This window comes from Aphidius gifuensis, linkage group LG1 (genome assembly GCF_014905175.1).
Source record: "Aphidius gifuensis isolate YNYX2018 linkage group LG1, ASM1490517v1, whole genome shotgun sequence".
In the NCBI taxonomy this organism is placed as follows: Eukaryota; Metazoa; Arthropoda; class Insecta; order Hymenoptera; family Braconidae; genus Aphidius; species Aphidius gifuensis.
Window position 1 is genome coordinate 3,598,443 of NC_057788.1, and position 22,563 is coordinate 3,621,005.

At 26.2% G+C, this 22,563-nt stretch overlaps 1 protein-coding gene and 1 non-coding gene across 2 annotated transcripts in view; one reads left to right on the forward strand and one right to left on the reverse strand.

The window, feature by feature from the left end:
- Nucleotides 1–22,563, forward strand: part of LOC122861035 (E3 ubiquitin-protein ligase MIB1) — a 313,722-nt gene that overhangs the window by 33,218 nt on the left and 257,941 nt on the right. The gene's annotated exons all lie outside the window — the stretch shown is intronic.
- Trnai-aau lies at nucleotides 21,279–21,352 on the reverse strand. The gene has a single exon. It is a non-coding gene; the product is annotated as a tRNA-Ile (tRNA).

Below are 22,563 nucleotides of genomic sequence, written 5' to 3' on the forward strand. Positions count from 1 at the left end.
TAATGTTTAATTTAAATATACCACATTGGTATGCAAAATTAAATGGAATTAATTACACTAAAAGTTGAGATTGTAAAAATAAAAAAAAAAACATTTATATATAGTTTCATGGAGCTTATGTATTTTTTATTTTCCACTGAAAAATGCATTTTCATTAATTATACTGAAGAAATCTAATATTTCAAAAACGAAGCTCGTAAGACTTTATACCTTTGTGTAATAAAAAAACCTTTTAATTATAAAATACAAAAACGTATTATTATTTCTTAAAAATATAATAAACATATGTTTTTTGTGCAAATCAAGTTCAAGTTCAAATCAAAGTTTAAAGCTCAATTTTATTATTTGTTTATTTTTTTATATTTATATTAAATTGTCATTTGTTGAAACAATAAATTATGATAATAAATAACAATGATAATAACAAAATGACATGACGACAATATAGATGGTTTTGTTTGTAACATATATATGTTATTGCTAGTGTGGTTCTGCATGTTGTACTATGCACCAGCCAAAGGCCACTCTTGCCGACATCGTGGATATGGGAGAGGAATTGTTATATCTATATCAAGTTATAATAGCCCTCGTGTTAAATCGCATGAAAACTAAATCGCTTGGAACTAACGTAATGCCCTGAAGCAACCCTCTCGGCTTAAACCGTACATATCTACTAGAATATACATAAAATGACATTGCAAATTCAGTGTTTTCCTATTTTATCTTGTTATATATTTAATTTTTTTTTTATTCCAACAAATTCCATTGCACGATTATTGTACCTGTTATAATAGAATATATTTTTTTTTTCTTACTATAAAGATATTGATTAGGATCAAACTTGGAAAATTTCAAAATTGAAAAATGCTTTTTTTGAGATATTTAAATTTTTTGAAAACTATCAGACTATCAGACTTATTAAATTCATCAATTTTATCACTCGATCGTTCAAGTTTGAGTAATATGAGGTGCCATTTTCTTCTTTTCCATCATACATATAATTTTTTTATTTTTTTTTTCTATTTGATATGCCAGAATGATTGGTTCTGGTAGATTGAACGAGATACGTAGAATCACGTTTTCAAATTTAGTATAAAAAAAAACCAGTTTAAAATAAGAAAAAAATTGGTGAAAGTGGAAAAAAATGAAGAAGAACATGGTAAAAATGAAAAAAAAAAATACATAAAGAGGATAAGAAGGTAAAAAAAAAAATAAAACGTGTACACACGTATTTATGTACATACATCGTCAGTTGGTGAATCCTCTTTCAGCAAAATTCCTTGGGCTCGCTAGACTTGCAGAGGTATAGAAATAATGAAAATAAATTTTTTTTTTTTTGAAGAAAGAAACAGAGAGCTTTGTCAGGTTCTCGGTCGACGTTTGAGATGAACGTGGCATTAGTATAGGGCCTCTTTTTCCAACTATCGTTTGAACAACTTGCTGCAATTTTATTTTAAAAAATTTTCTTTTTTTTAAATGTTTTTTCCACTTGGAAAATTCTCCGTTTTTTATTCTTGAAAGTTAAAAATTTATTTTTCTTCTCTCTTTCATCGCCCTTATACTTTCAACACTTAATATCGAATTCTTTGGTGCAATTTACGATGGAACGCTATGAATTCCACAGTATTTGTTTTTTTTTTTTTTCTTCTATATACATGTATATACGTTGTTTAAATTCAACCAGAATCGCAAAACTTGTTACAAGAATTTTCTCGATTTTTTCAAATCGATATACTTTACTGTTTCATAAGAAAAATAAAATAAAAAACTTTATTTATTGTTTAAAAGTCTTATGAATATTTTATAATGCACAAAAATTCAAAAAAAAAAATATTTAAAATTGATCGATTCAAATTATATAGTATTAAAATGAATAATTTAAAAATTAATTTTTTTTTTTCTTTAAAAAATATAAATACTTTTCAATAATTCATTGACATTATTTTATTTTTTATTGTTATCGAAAACAATGGTAAAAAAAAACCAAACTTTTAAACTTTAATATATATTTTTTTGTGTCATTGATTTTTTTTTTCCTTTAAATTCAATTTTCATTATGAATGTTGAAAAACTCTTTGCCATCTGGGAAATAGTATTCCCATTTTACCGATCTTTGGATAAGTGATTTTATTTAAAATTCCAAGAGTGCTTTTTCTAATTAGTTTAACTCGTCTTGTAGAATTTATTATGAAGAAAATTGTCTGACCTCGGAAATAAGACATATCTCGTCGTTGAAATGTTGGTGTGTACGCCTCTCTCGTACACTTTTGCGGTACGTGCTTTGAGATTTACTTGCAATTTACTCGAAAAACATTACTTGCGTTTCACAGAATTGTCTCAAAGATTTTGCAAAAGTTCACAAGTTACTGCAAACTTTAGTATATATTTATCTATCTATTTTTTTTTCATTTTTTTTTTCTTAAGTTCTGAATTTATCGTTGTTATCATTGCTATTATTATTATTGTTATTGTTATTATATTTCATCTGCCATTTTGTCTGCACTGACTTTGATTTCCCTTTTAGTTATTTGGTTTTTTTTTTTTCGTTATTATTTTATTTTTTTAATGCAATTGTATATATAGAATAGATTATATTATAGTTACGGGAATAAGCGGCGAGAAGCGAGTGACTACGGATGCATAAAAAAAGTGATTAAGAGACAAAAATAACTCGCAATGTAGCTGAGGAATTATGTGAAACCAACGAGTGATTTTACTCAACGTGGAATTCAGACTCATTCTTTTCTACTATACCATTTTTTTGTTTTATATTTAAATGTTTTTTTTTTTTTTTTTACTTTTAAAAACCTCGAGATTTTTTAATCCCGAATGAGAATTGTGAAAAAATTGCAGTAAAGTTTTTTTTTTTTTTTATTTTATTATTATTATATTTTTTTAGTTTATTTCTACATTTATTGTCATCATGGAGGAATCGGGATTATAATGAAAAAATAGAAATAAAAAACAGGGAAAAAAAAAAACACATTCGAATGTTAAATTAAGAAATTTTTTCGTGTAGTGAATCGTGATTGAAGATAATGGAATCTTGTAAATAATCGAGAACGAAATGAGAATTGACGAGACTATATAGTTGAAAGATTCTTTGAGCATTAGCAACTGATTGCAAAATCGCAAATGTCGAAGAAATGATATTTTCATGAAACACTATACCAATTTGTTTCATTGTGTTATATATATTTTTTATTCCGTTGATTTTTATTACAATATATATTGGATCTTGGAAATGATAAAATGAGACTTTTCAATGGCTAATAAAAAAAAAATTTAGAAGAAAAAAAAAATCATTACACTTGAATTATAATGAGAGGTTCTTGAGTTTTTTTTCTCTTGAATAAAATTAATTTTTATATTAAATTTTTAAGTAAAAGTATATTATCAATTTTTATGATAACTGAAGACTAATATTTTTCGTATAATATTATATAAAATTGTTTTTAAAATTAAGTAGATTTAAAACATTTTTGAAAATTCATATTTAAAATTTAATATGAAATAACCTATCATAAAGTTTGGATTAAAAAAAAATTGCTATGGCTTTATTATATTTTGAATATTATTATTATTATTAAAAATATATATTTTTTTATTTCATTAAATTCAAGTTGATAATGAGTTCAATCTCATTTTAGCCATTAAATAAATTCAAAATGAGATCCTTTTTTTTTACCACACATACACACAGAAAAACTAAGGTAGGGATTAAGCGTGTCCTAATGTGAACAAGCTAAATGCAAAATGGGCTATTCTCCATCAAGTAAGTCTTTGAAATTCATTTTCCGGAACCAGAAATTTGTCCAACATGGCCGGAAGCTGTGAATTACTTCGTTGGCACTCGTGACTGTAAAATGTTGAGAGAAAAAGTGTGAAAGTATAAAAAAAGAAAAAAATTTATAAAAGCAAGGTAGATGAAAAAAAAAAAAAATGAAATAAAAATGGAGAAAAGTAACAAAGTGTTAAAGTTTTAATCCGAGATGAAGGGCAAGAGAAAAAGTGTAGGACTCGTGAAAAAATAAAAAAATAAAAGTAAAATGCAGAAAACTCAAAAGGTAGAGAGGTAGATGAGGTACAGGAAGAAGTGGTAGCAACTCGATGAAGAAGGTGGGTGTGCAGAAAAGTCTTTGTAATCGTAGTTTTCTACTTTTTCCATGAGTTAGAGGTGAAAGAAGCCAACAAGATATATGTGTCTTTTTCCTCAATTTCTGCTGAGACAAAGTGCGAGGAGAACAAAGTAAGAGGAAAAGGTTAAAAATAGAAAAAAATAATAAATATAGAAAGAAAGAGTGAGAGGGAATAACTGCAGGAGGGATACAAGTGTCCAACTACCACTAACCTTTGCCTGGATCATGGGTGTATATAATATAAAAGAGGGTAGGTTGGTGCAAGCCTGGCTTGAACAGGGATTTACTATAAATTTATCACTCGATCTTCTCGTTAAGGATTAGCAGTCATTCTTCCTTGTTGTTTTATATTTATCATCTTTTATTAGATAATAATATTAAAAAAAAAAATAATAAAAATCGTGTCTTGTAATTATTAATAAGAAAATATCAAGATACTATTTTTATTCTATTTTAATTATAACTTTTTTTTTTTTTATAAACGAACAAGTCTCCTAATATAAAAAGGACAAACATCATCGGTCTTCCGGACATTTGATTGGTCATTGTTTTTTTCTCACTTACTCTCATACAAATTTCTTTCTGTTTGCCTTTTTCTATTATTTTTTTATTTATTTCGTTAGCAACGAAAACATAAAAAAAGCAGTAAACAAAATTTTTGATATTTTTAAATTGACATATTAAGCTAGCACAACTTTTAATAATCATCGGATCTTGATGCAATTGGGTTAAAAATTGCAATTATGTGTTTTATGTGTGATAAATTTCAAAGAAATTTTTATTTTTACATTTTAAAATTCAAATATTGCTAGCACAACTTTTTAATAATCATCGGATCTCAATGCAATTGGGCTTAAAATTTTGCGAATTATGTGTTTTTCATGTGTGAAGAAATAAATTTGAAAGAAAATTTTTATATTTTCTATATTTTTTAAAATGACATATTAAGCTAGCACAACTTTTTAATAATCATCGGATCTCGATGCAATTGAAAATTTTAGCAAATTATGTGTTTTCATGTGTGAAGAAATAAATTTGAAAGAAAATTTTTTTATTTTATTTTTTAAAATTCAATATTACTAGCACAACTTTTCAATAATCATTCTCGATGCAATTGGGCTTAAAATTTTGTGCAATTATTTTTTATGTGAAGAAATAATTAAAAGAATTTTTATATTTTTATATTTTTTAAAATTGACATATTAATAGCACAACTTTTTTAGTAAACATTAATATTGATATTAGACTAAAAATAACAATTATATGTATTTATGTGTAAATAAATAAATTAAAATTTTCAATTTTATTCATTTTTTTTTTATAGCACTTTTTTATAAAATCAATGAACAATAACTTTTATTATAAGAATACAATAAATAAATATATATAACAACTCATCAATGACAATAAAGTCAATAATTTGTTTTTCATTCCAGCTGATATATCTTTTTATTCTTGTATTTTTTATTCACGATACAATTTTGTATTATTTATTTTTCTTTCGACAAGTGCACGTATGAATATCTATGTGCAGGTTGCAAAACGCCCGAGGTGTACAATTTTGCAGTTCCGTTGTACATGCCAATATAGTACTGACATTGTATAGTGCGTCGTGCACAGCAATTTAAATTCTGAAGCTTCCAAGCATCTTCAATATAACTTGGAAGAATAGGGCTTAGTATATACATATATATATTTTGATAAAAGAGAGTTGCATTTGTGTAGTCAAATACCCGCATACGAAACACAACTTTAACAGTTTCAACCTTAGTTATACTAGTCGATTCAAATAACTTGATGGTGTTTGAAAATTGTCCGCATGTAACAATTATTATCTTACTATGTATTTCAGCATCTTAACTGTTGCCCTTAAAATTCAACTCACAAAATTTATCATTAATTTAATGACTATCATTAAACTTTTTATTGATTACCTTTTACTTTATTTTCAATCATTATTTTGTCTATTTAAACGACTATTTACAATTAATTAAAAATATAAATATCTCATCAGGATATTTAAATTCTCACTTGCTATAAGGTTTATTATTATTAATGTTATTTATATTTATAAAATTTAAATTTCATGTTTCTTTATGAGACTTTGAATTTGATATATTTATGTTTGTGAAAAGTTGACAATATAACTTTGAATCTATATATACTTTAGAACGTTCAGGAAATTGAGTCAAATTCAATTTTTCAGTAGTTTACTTTTTATGATTATATTCTTTCTCCCTTTTTTTTTAAATATTATTTTTTTTTGCCAAGAAAAAGTTTATTGATTTTTGAAGTTTTTTATTATAATTTTATTATTATTAATTTCAAAGTTTGAAAATTATAATTAAATATTTTATTGTACATTTATGATGTTTAATTTTTTATTTTTATACAAAGTTTTATTTGTTTTATTATAAATATTAACAATAGATTTATCAAAGACAATTCAAAATTTTCACAAAATTTCATTAGCTACAATTTACATGTATTTTAGTTTTTTTTTTTTTTGTTGAACAAAGTTCGGCTGCAAATTTACATTTTGGGTGTAGATCAGTACTAAGAATTTGACAGCAAGTTGTGTTGTAAAATGTTGAGTATATAAAAGTGAGATACAAAATATAAACAGTCAAAAGTTTTGTGTAAAGTAAAGAAAAGATCCAACGACAACGAAGCAACACTTGAACGCTATGAGTATTTATAAAACAACGGCACTTTGTTTATCTTGTTTTATGCACCAAGCAACTTTTCCTACTGATGGTTATATACGTAACTTGCTTTATGGCCTTTGGCTTTTGTTTTATCGAGCGTCTTTTACTGTTATTAAGAAAATAAAACCAATATATATATATAGAGGAAAAATTTTTCACTTGAAAAGTTTTCCATTAAACAATTGACACTATATATACATTGTATGAATTGTATGAAACAATAGACAAAATAAATAAAAAAAAACTTGTTTATTTATTATTATCATCATCATTGTAATAAATAATAAATAATAAATAATTATTATAATTATAAATAGTCATGATGATAATGATAATAAATATAGTTTGTTAGTTATCTATTGTTAAGATTTAGAACAATGCTATGGGGGTTGAGATGTGTTGTATATAAATGCATGTACTGAAAATGGGATTTTAGGGTGAATAGAGTGAGCAACCCTCGGGCCATTGATAACAAAGTCCTGTTTCACATAATCCTTCTCCAATTAGCGTTTTGCTCACCCAAAACCATTCTTGTTCAATCGTCCTGAATTGTGGACTTATCGTAAATGACGGACAGCTCAACTATTGGTCAAATGTAATTGTCTGATTACAGTAATCATCCAAAGTACCATCATTAATTTACAAGATTCACTGCTGTCGTTAAAAATCGCCACTTGTTCATTATCATTAGTACAAATTTTAATTTATAAATTATCATAAACTATATGTTGGTTATTTTTATATTTTTTGTAAAATATTATACTTGATGATATTACGGGTAAAACAATGCTTGGTTATCCGTCAAGTTTTTTAAATTTTTTACATTTTTTTTTGCGAAAGAGTCAAGAATGGATACTGCTTATTCGTGTACACTACACTATCACTTGATGTATTTTTTTTTTTTTTTCAAGACAACAATAAGAAACGTAAAAACTAGAAAAAAGAGAGACGGGAGAAAAAAAAATATATCATCACTTCGGTGCGTCTGGCTTTGCAAAAGTTCTTTGGATGTGCAAAAGTTGATGGGACTTTTTCTTCTCGCTTGGTTATATATATATTTTTTTTTTTGTTGTTTTTAGTTTTTTCTTATTTTGCCATGTTACACTTTGAGTATAGAATTGAAACTGACAAAAAAGTAAAATAAAATACAAGACATTCAAAAACATGCGTGCTTGGCCTTGCTGAAAACTTACCGAGTGGAAAGTCTCGTGAACCTTCTTTGTCGACACTTTAGTTTTTTCTTATTTTGTTGTTGAAATCGGCAATGTCTCTAAATGTATATAATACAAAAACTTGTAAAAATGGAAATGTATTTTGAAAGATAAGTGGGGGTTTTTATTTTATTCTTTATTTTTCATTTTATTTCTACTTTTTTAAAATTTCATTCTGGATAAAGTATTCAATTGTCATTTAACTTTAACTTGGAGTATTTTTTTTTCAATTTTTTTATTTTCCTAACTGAGAGAATTATTTTGACTTAAAAAGTTTGTTGACCATCACAGTCACACCCAGTGAAATCCAATTTCTGATATTTTAAATCAAAGTTTGAAAATCCACAGGGTTGTGTGGTGGTTTTCGATTTGATCTAATCCGATTCAAAGTATAACTGGATAGGTACGACGTTTGAATTTGAAACGATTTACGACTCGTTTAAGTTTTGTAATATTTTACTTGAACGGATGTGACGTGCACATTTACATTAGATAAATATTTAACCAGAAATTTAAAATAAAAAAATTATAAAAACTTTAATTTTAAAAATTTATCAAATGCAGTTATTATTTTAAAAAATTTATTCAATGATTATGATAATAAATTAGCTAAAGTAAAGTAAAAAAGAAAAAAAAAAAAAAATGAATATTGCCATTTTTTATTTCTGTAAAATTTTATATTTCATTTTACAATTCTCTAATTGACTGTAAAATTAAATAAAGTAATTGTTCAATTTTGATTTTACTTGAAAAATAAAAAGAGAAATAATCAAATAAAGTGACAAATTAAATGTTTAAAAATGACTTTTATAAATCACTGAATTTTCACAATAGCGAGCCCCACATAGACATAAATAATTATAAAGACCTGTGTGGGTAGAAGCTTCCGGATTGCTAATAACGTCGACACCCAAAACGTTAAAATGTCGGCTAAAATGACACACAATAGTGGTAGAAAGAGGAGGAGGAGGAAGAGGAGACGTGTAGTTTGTGGTTAGTGGCATTAGGGATTTTCCTGTATTTCTAGGGGATTTAGGTGAATTTGGTAGAAGCACCAATGCCAAAAGTGAGAGACTAAAAGACGTCGTGGGATTTTAGCCGTAAGGCTCGGACCCAAGCCTTGCAATGTTCACGGCGATTAATTCATTGTTGCTTACCGCATCCTACCACAAACCGCCTTTTCTAACGTTTCAGTACCATCGTTCGTTCTTCTGACTGTTCTCTTTCTCTCTAAACCAACAACGCCAACCAAAATTGGGTTCCTATGCAATTTAGCTTGCACAACCACCATAAATGTGGTTATTCCATATATTTTATTTTTCTTTCTTTTTACCCACAAACATAACTGATTCAATATATTTTACTCAGTCAGCTTTAAATTTGCAATGAATGAAATATACAAAGTTTATTATTATGAATTAATGCATAACGTGATTGATTGTCGTTATGCTTGATATAATAATTAATTACACTTTACAACCCCCTTTTTTTTTTCATTTGCAATGCGTTATTCTTACAGCTCATTTTAGACGTTGTTCACTATCAAAATTCACCGATAAATCTCGTAAACCTGGCTTCTGCGTACAAAAGCTTTTGGAAGATTTACTTTCGTTGTCGAAGCTCACAGGGGACAATTGAGAAGTCCTACATAAATCATTGCCCATTGAAAAGCCTTTTTACCCTTGCTCTATGTTTTTTCAACGTTATTTTATTATTATTATTATTATTATATTTTTTGTTCGTTTTAAATCCATATTGTTGTTGACAAAAAGTGGAATTGTAAATTTTGTTTTTTTTTTCTTTTTTTCTCTTTTGAAAAAATGTGTATTGACTTGGTAAAATAGTAGATTTATTATTACTTTCAAATCTCGTGACTCTAAAATAATATATACGTATAGTAAAAGGGTAGGTGGACAGAAAGAGAAAGAGAAAGAAAAAAAAATGCAATTCAAAATGATCGCTTGGCGATCAACGCTTAAACCAAACGTGTTTATGAGGTCGTCCGTGGACTGAACACCAGCATGCTACCATCAGAGCAAACTGGCCTGGTCGTTTTATAAAGGCAATCCCGTGATCGACTATAAAAAGCCAGGAGGGTAACAAACATTAATTTCATTGCCATTATACTATAACCTCAATTGCTGCAGCAATATCATTTTTTCTTTTTTTTTACTATAGTTTTATTTTAATTTAAATTACATGAAAAAAGTAAATATAAAATAAATCAAATTATTAGTTTTGTATTTTAGCAAAAAACTTTGAGTAAATTTTTTGTAAATAAGTTTCGAAAAAAAAAAAACATTAAAGAAACATGTTTAAAGTTTTCAAATACTATATGAAGAAAAAATTCGATGGAACATAGAAATATATAACAAGTTTGGCCCTTTGAAAAACTTTGGGAAAAAATAAAAATAAAATAAAGTTAGTATTTGCAATTCTAACGCTAGATCAAATATCAGTGAAATACTTATTTGGTTTTAATTGAGAACTGCTATTACACTCTCAAATCTTATTGCAAACCTCAGCAAATAAACTTGGCAATGTGATGAGGTAGAGGTATCCTCTCACAGTGATGATACTGTTTTCATTTTGTTTTTTTTTTCTTTTGTAAAAGTTGGATTAGATAAGTTGGATACATATATACTGTTTGAAGATTTTACTATCGCCTAAGACTTGGATAATTTCAATTGGGGCTTTAAGTTTGTTTTAGTTAAGCAGTTGCTTGCAGTAAAGTCATAAAGTCTATAAATAAGTGGCTTCAATATATTGGCCCTGCATAATTTAATTACAATTTTTTAAATAAATAAAAAACTCATTCACCAACAATATATTTTCAACTTTAATTATTTATAAATCTTGTTATCTAACAAAGACTGTGATTGATTTAATTTAACAGTCTCTCATGCAATATACAGTTTGAATAAAAGATGAAAAAAAAAAAAAAAAAAAAAATAGGGAGAGTCGGGAGATATTAAAGAGAAATGTAGACTTAAAAAGTACCTGGCACTGAGGTCATTCTAAAGGTACAATCTTGTAGACTGGAAAAATGGCCTCAAGTAATTTTACAGAGAACGAACAAACCACCTTAGCATGACCTTTAACTAAATCCCCGAGGTTTCCAATCACCACCTGCACAATTTTTAACATCATCTAATTTTTTTATTTTGTTTATTTATCTTTTAGTAATGAACAATTTTAGTTTACTTGTCTTATGAACATAAACATGAACCTTGTCATATTGTCCAAGTAGCTGAGCAATTTAAACAACACAACTTGGTTATGTAAACATAAATACGAGAGTGCTAAATATACTGTGTACAAACACCTCAGAATATTAAAGCCTTCTCAAGGGAGACAACTCACATTGGCAAATGTATATATGTTTATATGATTCTTTCCTTGTCCAGTATCAAGTACATATTTTTTTTTTTTTTTCTTTAAATATATATACATGTATGTTTATGAAACATATCATACTGAAAATGAAACTTTTAATACATTTTTAAATTTCAATGTCGTTTTATTGGCTCAACGGTTTTATTTATTTTTTACTTTGTTGTTATGCTATTGTTTTAAACATGGAAATTAAATTAAATAAAATTGTGAAAAATAAAAACCATTATTCTTGTGATAGTTAATATTTCAGTAGTACAAGTCAAGCAGTGTCAGACACAATTTTTTAATTTTTTTTTTTTTACAAGTATAATTAAATTAAACTTTGTTTATTTAGAATTTTTAATATTTCAATAATTCAAGTCAATTATTATCGGGTTTGATATTAAATTTTTCATCTTTTCATAGATTTAATATTTAAAATAATATTTAATAGTTTTACATAGTTAAATTTCAAGATGTTTTGTATATGTAAAAAAATATATATATATATATATAAATTCTTAACGATACTTTACTTCAACAAGAAAATCATTGAAAGTCTTATGCTATATAAATGCCAATTTATTTTACAAAAAAAAAAAAAAAAAAATAGCATTGGTCCGATTCTTTTTTGCATAAAATATCTAAGAAGGATCCTTGTTATCTGTTGACTCGTGAAACTTTATGTTTTTCTCTTTGCTTTGAGTTCTTTTGTACATGCTGGTATACAGAAAATGTATATGTACGTTGGAATTGAGACTCGTCTTTACCAACTTATCTGGAGTAAAGAACTAAGAAATGGAAAAAAAAAAAAACTATAAATAAAATAAAGAGGAAGAAAGCAGCTTTTTTTTTTTTCACATATATGCTTTACCTGTACGTTTTCTTAAAAATTACAGACTACGGTTTTTTCCTTTTCTTACTGACTTTTATTTATTTTATTTTTTTTCTCTCTATACTTGCATATTTTTTTATACTTGTATTATACTCTAGAGAAAATGGGATTTCAATATGTACATGATCAAACATTTCATTTGAAGGGTATTGCACAAAATCATCTATATCAATAGTAAATTTTTTATTTTTTTTTTCCCGTTAAAAAAATATTGTTTCTACTTGTATTTTTTTATTTTTATTTTTGTGCTTAAAAATTTAGACAATATATTCATTGAGAAAAAAAATACATTGTGCTTGGTGGAGTTTTTTTTTCTGCTTTTTTTTATTGTAATATTCTTCTTGGTTGATCGAGTCAAACTATAATTCAGAAATACATGTTATACACATGGTGAGCCATGACACTTTGCAACATTGGCTCACCATGATTGATTGGGATGTTCAACATGAAATACGGATTGAACGATACCTCGATATACTCACCCCTAAAAATATATATCTAACGTCACTTTTATGTGTCACTCGGTTCGTTGATACTTCGTGTCGTAATTTTACAATTTTTATAAAGTATACTTTTCTTTATTTATTTTATTTTTTTGTAATTATAAATGATTCAAGTAAATAATATATTAATAAAATCACAGGTATTTATTATTTTTTATATGGATTTGATGATGAGATTAATTTTTTTTTGAACTTGTAATTAGTACGATGCATTTCAACTGATTAAGAATTAATTATATGAATTTTTTTAAAATATATAATTCTGGTTTATTTGATTTTTTAAAATGACCATTATTTTTAATCGTGTGATTATGATAGCATGAATGAGACTATTCTGTTATTCATTAGCACGAGTTAAGTGAGTAGTTTTATCACATGCACTCAATCTTGTATCGTCTGTAAACTTTGACGATAGAAAAATATAAAAAATTTTTAAGAATAAAATACATAAAAAATGAAATAATAAAAAGAAAAAAAAAATTCTTTATCGAGCACTTGAGATCGCTCATTAGTTTGCTTTACGATAGAAAGCTTATGGATTTGTTGGTAGAAATTTTAAGGACGTAAAACACCATCGTGTTTCTAGTGGTGTTGAGTAATTCAAAAAGTCCTTGATGGAGACACAGCAGTCAGGCTTATTCAAGTGTTTTCCTTTATATTACTATATAGTATATTCTTGATGGTCATCATATAAACTAATGACTGCTCATTTTATAATGAAAATGCGCGTCACGAACATGCCAATGGTATACATATATAATCAAATTTACATCTACTTTTTAACTCTATTTATTTTGTTGGACGTGATATTATTATTGATTTTTTTTTACATGTAAATAACTCATAGTAGAATAATTTATTAATATATTTTTTTTTATTATTAAATTAAATAACTACTTTTATATTTTGTTGGTAAACTTATTATATTATTAACAACTTTTTTTTTTGTTTTTTCATACTAATAATATCCTTGGTGTATGTAAAAATAAAATTAAGAAAAAAAAAAAATAAACACATAAAGCTCTCAACTAATGAAACTCATCATTCGAGTGCTTCAACTTTTACATCAGTTAAATTTTACTTTCGTGATTTTTTATATATGGTAAAAGATTCTTTTTGATGCTTTATTTTAAAATGAATACATCGGCTTTTTTTTAGTTTCTTATTTTATTTCTTCTTTTAATATATAAAAGTTTAGAAAAGCTCGCTACTTATCATCATGTCTATCATATGATAATACAATAATTTCATATGTCATATTTATTTTAAAACCATTTCAAATAAAATTTTTATTTTTATCTCAAGTCGTCCTTCAGGGATTTTTGTGTTTTTTATTGTTTTTTTCTTTTAATAATCCTGGTATTTATTTTGTAAAGGAATGCTAATTAAAAAAATTCATAGCAATATTTTTGAAGGTAATATTGAGAGCTTATTAAAATTAGAAAAAATTTTGTGGGTTAATATTCAATAGTTTTTAGCTATTAATTTCAAATAAAGCCTGGATTTTAATTTTTGTTTCTAAACTGGTCTAATATACACTATTATCGCAGTTTGTGCCAACACATTTTGTTGGAAAATGATTATTAATGCGACTGAACATCTCACAAGTCGTATATATACTGGGATGATTGTTGCATGAGTAAAATACCCATTGGGTTCATATTAACATTGTCACGATGAGTGTGTAGGAAGGCTAATAATTACTTAGGTGGCTTTAAACTTTGCATCGTCCTAGTAGAGTTTCCAAGGCTTAGTTTACGTGTGCAATTTATGGTGGGCTTTCAACTCCCTATAACTATCCAAATTTTCACTTTGTTATTTATATATAACCATATCTCTTGTGGCGTTATACAGCCAATTTTCAACTTATGTGATCCATATTTTGTTGCTCCAAAAGCAAAATAATTTTTATTTTATTACAATTTTTAGAAATCAGCTTTCTTTGATTTTATAGTTTTCGGAAAATTCTTCTTAGAAAATGCATCAGTAGAAATTGTTGAAATTTGCCGAGCAAATAGTGTCATACTCTAACTATTCTCAAATAAATTTCCGACATGGGCCAAACATTATTTGCCTTGTATTATAAATATTTAAACCATTATAAAAAAAAAATAGAATAAAAACAAAAACTACATGAGTTTTTTCTGTTGAAAATATAAAATAAAAAAAATAAAATTTAATTCTTTTTAAAAATTAAAAAAAAATAATAAAAATCTGTGTGAAATTTTTTATCTCAGTCTTTATTATTTTTATATTTTGATTTTTTTTTTTTCCCTTTTTCATGCTTAGCACGTAGAAATTTAAAATTTTAAGATGAAAAGTCATACATAGTTCTCTTTTATTTTTTTTTTTACTTTTTTCCCTCGTCTTTTCAATGTTAGTAAGTGTGCGAGAGGGCAGCGGCCAAGATTTCTAGATGATGCATTGCAGACGGGTTAGAAAAACGTAACATTTGCATGCAAAAGAGGCTTCCAGTAGTTTATATGAAAATGTAAAATGAAACGGTATTTCACATTGGATACCCTTCATCTCGTTTCATCTCATCCCATTTATTTATTTTTTTTTCTTTTCCCTTTTTTTTTTTTTTTTATAATATATATATTTCATTACTCTGTTTTATGCTCGTGGTTTTTTTTTTTTTTCTCTTTTCTTTTCGCTTCCCTTGAGCATCTAGTGGTATTATTTTTTAATGTAAAACCTGGAGAAAAAAAAATATAAAAAAATAATTATAATCAAAAGGCTATAAAGACCACAATGAATGGTTTATGAAAATGGAAAAAAAAAATTGTATAGATAAATTTAATACATTCCATCAGCAGCAATAATCGAAGTAATACATTTTTTTTTTTTTCGTTGATTCAATAGAAAATATAATTTTTCAAAGTAAGCTGGTATTATTGACTTTTTCAAGTGCTACAATAAAAACCATTGGCTCATTGGACGTCAAGTGATCCGTGTAAAAAAAAAAAAAAAACGTAGTAATAAATTGTTTTTATTTTTTTATTTTTTGGTCGCTTCATAAGTCACAATAACTCATGGTTATTTTATCACAATTGTTCTTTAACACGAATCATTGTGCTCAATTTTTCATTTCAAATTTTCACATAAAAAAAATAAATAAATAACAAAATTTTTTCCTTATTTAAAATATAAAATAAATACTTTTTTTTCTTCATTTACTTAATTTCAATGTCGAATATATTATACAATTTTTAAAATCATTTTCCAAACACCAATGTTATCAACATCATGAAAATTATAAAATTTATTTTGTCTAACAAAAAAAAAATGTTTATTCCATTGTATTTATGAAAAATAAAAATTGAATATTGAATAACGGTGTGAAATGACAAGTGGCAGAGTCTAAAATTCCTGTAAATTTGGTAGGATCAAAATTCAGGGTATGATGATAAGAGGAAAGGGGAATAATATAGCCATTTAATAGTAAAGCCTGGAGGCTGCTGACTACACGCGAGAAATGACCTTCCATTACGTCATACTATTGCCTGAGGGATCTTGGGAGTTTCTGTGTGTAAAAGCTATTTTGATAACACGTTTAACTAAGCGACTAAACGAATGTAAATCTATGCAGATTGTCTGCTGAAAAAAAAAAATCCTTTTTTTTTTTTTTACATTTATTATCGTAGATTTATACATACATTTACTACGAGCATCAAAATCATCATTTTATTCTAGTGCTACTCATTTACAAAATAGTTATATAGTACTTTCAAAATGTAACATTAACATTTACATATATTATATTATGCATAGATAAAATCATATCCATGTGAACAAATTTTTTTTTGTATTTTTAAATTTTAAAAAAGATGAGTTAAGACGACGTGAAACAGTGAAAAAAATATATAGTATATATACATAAAGCATTCTGTATAAAACACCCATGGGACAAATTAGTCAACTAATGGGCATCTCTTCAACGAATGATGGGTATAACTTTCAGATACTCTCATTCAAGTGGCCAACAATTCCCTTGAAACTTACAGCAGTAAAAGAATCTCATGAGTACATTTGTCTTTTTTTTTTTTTTTTTTTTTTTTCACTTTTACGATGTTATAGCAGAGAAAAACGCCAGCAAATTTTCAAAGAAAAAGAGTTTTTATTTTTTTATAGATTTAATAAAAAGTTTATTTATTTATTATATTTTTTTTCGATGAAATATTATATAGAAATAATATTGATAAATTATCAATTATCGTAAATTGATATTATATATTATTTTATTTATATATTTTTTTTTGTTTTTGTTGAGTAGAAAATGTGTGTGGCGTGAATGAGACTAGCTTAGTGGATATAAATCAAGTATATATAGTTAGTAGTGGTATAAGAAAAAGTAGGTGGTTTGTAATTACTGAAGAAGATGATTATATACCAAAGTAAAGGTTGAGAGCACGTTTTCGTATATAGCCAAAGAAGAAAGAGGGTTCCTTCTAGACTTTACAAAAAGAATGACCAATCTGCATATATTTGCATCGCACAGGTTTTGCTATGTGGTTATCTATCTCACTCATTTACTTTCTTATATAATGTCTCATGCATTTTAGTACAGGGTCGATTGTCGAATATATACATATAGTTTAAAGTCCTCAATTCAACTCCACCATACATCTCATTATTTTAACTATCAGATAGCCATTTTCAATTAACTCGTTTCATCAGTTATATATTCTTAAACTTTTAAAGTCACTTTGTTTTTTTTTTACATTGTTTTTTTTTTTTTTTCGTAGATCAATTGGCAGTTGAATTTTTTGTCATTGTTGTTGTTTTTTTTTTTAATGAGAAAGAAATTTTTTATATACAAGTGTTTTTGCTCGATGAGTACAAAACACACCTGCAGATGTTGGAATAAAATCGGTAAAAAAATGTACGTGCTGACACTTTTGAACTGAGCAAGAGTACATCACATATTGGGCTTGTTTTTTTTGAAAAATAAATATATATTTTTTATTTTATTTTCAAATGACACTAACGAGGACTTCTGTACGTGACATGAAAATAAGTTGACGTGTTCTCATTTCAAATACAAAGTTTTTTGTATTGTATTCTGGTATTGTTCAAAAGGTGAATAAAATCAAACACACTTTTAAGGAAATTGCTCCCTGTGGATTCATTAATAATACTTGAAAAAATCATGTCATCGTGATGTTCATTATAATATTATATAAAATTCAAATATATAATTATTTGTTTTATTACTATTAAATGTTTCAGTATATACTGATAAACTCAAGTTTGATACTGTGAATTAAGTGGGTTAATCCATCATTGATTGTAGGTTGGTTGTAGCTATAATTAATCATGCAGACTCATTTTAAACTAGCTGATAAGTACTCTTTATAATTTAAAATAAATTTTATTAAAACTATTTTCATGATAATGATGCCATGAAGTTTTGAGTAATGATAATAATTAATGATACGTTAAATTATGATAAATTATTATTTTGCAATTGAAATCATAATGTCAATATTAAATTTACATTTTATTTTAAAAATTAAATTTTTTATTGTTTGTTTTTTCTAAATAAATTTAATAAACAATTTATAATTTCCATAGTTGATTAATTTTCATGTTGATTTAATTAAATTTTAAGGTTTGGTATTTTTGCCACATTGTGGTTTCATTTCTCCATCAGCCTGATTAAATCTGGGCTACTAGTTGTGGATTTTCGTTTAATAGTTGAGCTTAAATTATCATTGTCCTTCATTCCCGTGAGAATTCAGAGTTTTCTTTCATGACAACACACTACAACTGTGTTGTCATACAAGTTGAATGCAATTCACAAGTATAGGTGCAACTTCATCAATCAGGCACAATGTGCCAGACGCTTTAAAAGCAGTCACTTCGTACCTTGTCACTGACATCACTAACAGAGGTGCCATGCTTTTCTACACCATTCGTCACCTTGCACTACGTCTTTATCAAAAAAAAAAAAAAATAATAATAAAAAGACCTAGGGATCTCAATATAATGCTGATAAATAATGATAATATATCATACTTGCTGAAAAGTGACAGTGATATTTTGCCTTTTTCAGGATTTTATGATTTATCACATATATGTACACTTATTAAAATTTGTTTTTGGTATTTTTGTTACATACAAAAATAATGTAAACTTGATTAATTTTAAATTTTTTTATAATATTAACTTCTCAGATTTTAAACAATTTTTTGGTAATTTTATCATACTTTACAAGTGTATTTTTAAATTGTCACTTGTCAGTTGAAAGAAATATTAATATTATATGAAAAAAAAAATCCAAATATTATAGAAAGATTTAATATTTGTTTGTTTTCAATTTTTTCACTCAGAAATGATAAATATTTTGAATACAATATTTTTATTGATGTTGTTGTTTAAGTCTAAAAATTGATACAGTATTTTTTAAGCTCGAAAACTTTTATTCATTGTTGATATATTATCTAGTTTTTTAAAACTAAAATGTATTTCATTTTTCTGTGTTTCTATTTTTGTCAAAAAGAGGAAATATTTTTCTTCAGATAAAAGTTACGAGGCGCCGTTTTTTCATGTATGATAAAATTGAGATGTTACCACACGTGCAGTCGAACAAAGAACAAAATTATATATATCTTTAAACTTTTTATACATTTCTTTACGCATACTTGAAAAATAAAAAAAGTTTTCATATTTTTTTAAACTTATTATTTTATTTATTTATATTTACATTGTGAAATATTGCAACATGATTGTTTATACTGAAAAATAAATTGCCAGTGAATGATTCATTATGTTAAAATGTTTTTGCCATCAAAGGCTTTATAATAATGAGTTTTTATTTTCCATCATTGTCGACAACGAGCTTTCGATGGGTTGTAATATGTTTTGCACAAAGAGAATATACTGACCGTATATAAAAAAAAAAATTCATAAATAACCAACCCATGAGTTTTGAACAAATAATATTTAAAAAAAAAATATATTTTTGTTTTAGCTATAGTACCATAAATGTCGTATTTTTTTATCTCATTTTACGACTCTCATTTTTTAAAACAAATAACATTTTTCAATTTTCGTATATTTTAAATTGAATTTTCTAAAGACTAAAACAAAAAAAAAATATCATATTTATATTTGACCTCATTCTGTAATAATAATTTAAAATATCTTTGATGGAGAAATAAATTTTTTAAAGCTTCTCTGTTAAAGTACTGAAGTTCTAGGTTAATACTAAATAATAAAAAAAATGTGTGCAATGCTAATCACCTTGGATGTCTCTATAAAATATCCAATATGCAATTTTATAAAAAAAAAAAATAAAAAAATAAATAAATAAACCGCCAACAGAGCTTGTGGTATAAAAACCCTAATTGAAAATTTTCCCAGAATTTTCATGAGCTTGACTATAAATATAAAAAAATACTTAATGAGTTTGAATAATTAATTTTTTTTTAAAATTATTATTCACCATTTAGTTTATTTATTTGGCCTGAATAATTTTCACAAGCCTCTTTGAGATAACACATTTTAAAATACAGCGATAAACATGCGAAATAAAACTGTTATGTTATTTATTAATCTTTTTTTTTTTTAGGTCGTGTGCATTCTTTATCCAAAGTACCTTTGGGTTATTATTTTTTTTTTTTGTTTTCTCTCTTCAAAGAGTAATAGCTAGCCTCGAGGCATTGTAACATGAATGTGTCCAATGAAAAACCATTTCAAAAGTTACTCGGTTGTATTATTAACATGTGTGCCAAAAACGCGGTAATCTAAAAATCAAAAGGATAAAAAAAAAAAACTAGTATATTTGAAAAATATAAGAGATGATCGTTTTTTATTGGAATTTCGATTTTTTTTTTTTTCCTTTTTATAGTTCAATTTTAATTTCGCGCTTGGTTCAACTTGATTGAAGCGAAAAAAAAAACGTGGCAGCGGCAACCGTATATTGTCGTATATTTTATCGTTGACATGACGTCGAGAAAATAACTGGTGCGTTATATATATTTCATAAATGTATATAGGTTATGCACGGAACAGGAGAGACATACAGATACGACAAACTAGACTATCTTCTTAATGAATCCAAATTAGTTGGAATGTATATGCCAACGAAAGGTTGGCTAATTTAGCATGATATATTTAAATAGAATATTTATTTCTTTTATTAGTTTTTTTCACTCAGCTTAAAAATCCCAAGATGATTCGATTTATTAAATTCCAAGAAAAAAAAAAAAATAAGTTTTCATGAAAAATTTTCTTACATTTAAATGTTAATGAATGAAAAGAACTAAAAAATTAATATTCATTCAAAAACGTCAGCTCTGAAAAGAAAAAAAAATAATTAAATTCAAATTAAGATTTTTCAATGAGTAATTTATTCAAAAAAATACTCGTTGAGTATTTTTAGCGTGAAAAGTTGGACAGATGATTTTTTTTTTTTCAAATATGACTGAGGCAAAAGGAAATGGCTCATGAGGGGATCGAACCCGCGACCTTCGCGTTATTAGCACGACGCTCTAGCCAACTGAGCTAATGGGCCATATTGATGAGCACCCTCTGCAAAATGAGTGGACATAACTAGCTCATCTGATGAATGACGAGTTTTTCAATTTGAAAAATAAAAATAAAATGCATCACTAATTTTATCCTCATTTATAGATGACCCTTCTTCCATTAACGATCAGAAATATCATGCCAAGTTACAGCCTCGGCTATCCTTTTATCTTTTTTTGAAACTTGATAAATTTAATTTTTCTGAAACCTTTGCGATGACGCCGTTATCTACCGGAAATTTGAAATTAAAAATTATGCTGAAATAGCTCCGTGGCTACCTCGCTGCAGTAAAAAAAAAAAAAAAAAAGAAAAAATAATAATTTAAAGTTAAATTTACGTTGGGAGAAAAATACGACACGATGCGACAAGCCAACAGTCGTGTGCAGTGACGCTCGACGTATTGCAATCGGTTCAGTAAACATAATATTTTTAAAATCCTATATATGTATATATCATCTGTGTATGTAACGTGAGTGTTTGTTGACTGGAAAAGTTGAAAAAGTAGTCTCAAATTTTTTCCAACTCTAACCACAACTGTCTCACCTATTTTTTTTTTCTTTTTTCATTTTCTCTTAACCCTCCAATGTTAGCCACTATATTGCTGCTGTTTTGCCGAGCATGCGACGTACGCAACGATCCAAGTAGTAATCTGTAGCCCGTCATTTGTTTTATAGCTATGCTCCATCTTGTACGAGGTGAACACTTGCAAAACTCGTTTCGTCTTTCGTTAATATATACAACTTTTGTTTTGTATTTTTTTTTTTTAGTATATTTACTATATATTTCTTTCACGGAAAAGCAGTTTGTCAGCTTCTTTTGCATCTTGCAGCATAACAAATATCGTAAAATCGTAAATATACTTTGTTATTTTACTCTATATTGAATCGATAAAATTTCGTAACTTTTTCGGTTTAAAATAAACTTTAAGCCTTAAAAAGTGTTTTTCAATAAAATATAAAATCAGCCCTTGCACTTTAAAAAGTAACAATAGTTTTTTAGATGTTTTTAAAGTATTCTTTTTTATTTTTTAACTATTAGCTTCAAGAGTGATACAAGCTGACGATGTTCAATATATACACACTTGCAAATTGTCTTATTTTATATTTACAATTTTACATTCAAAACAATTGAAAACAACTAAACATTGACTAAATAAAATTGATTTGATGATATTGAAACTTTGAACATGTATTTTTG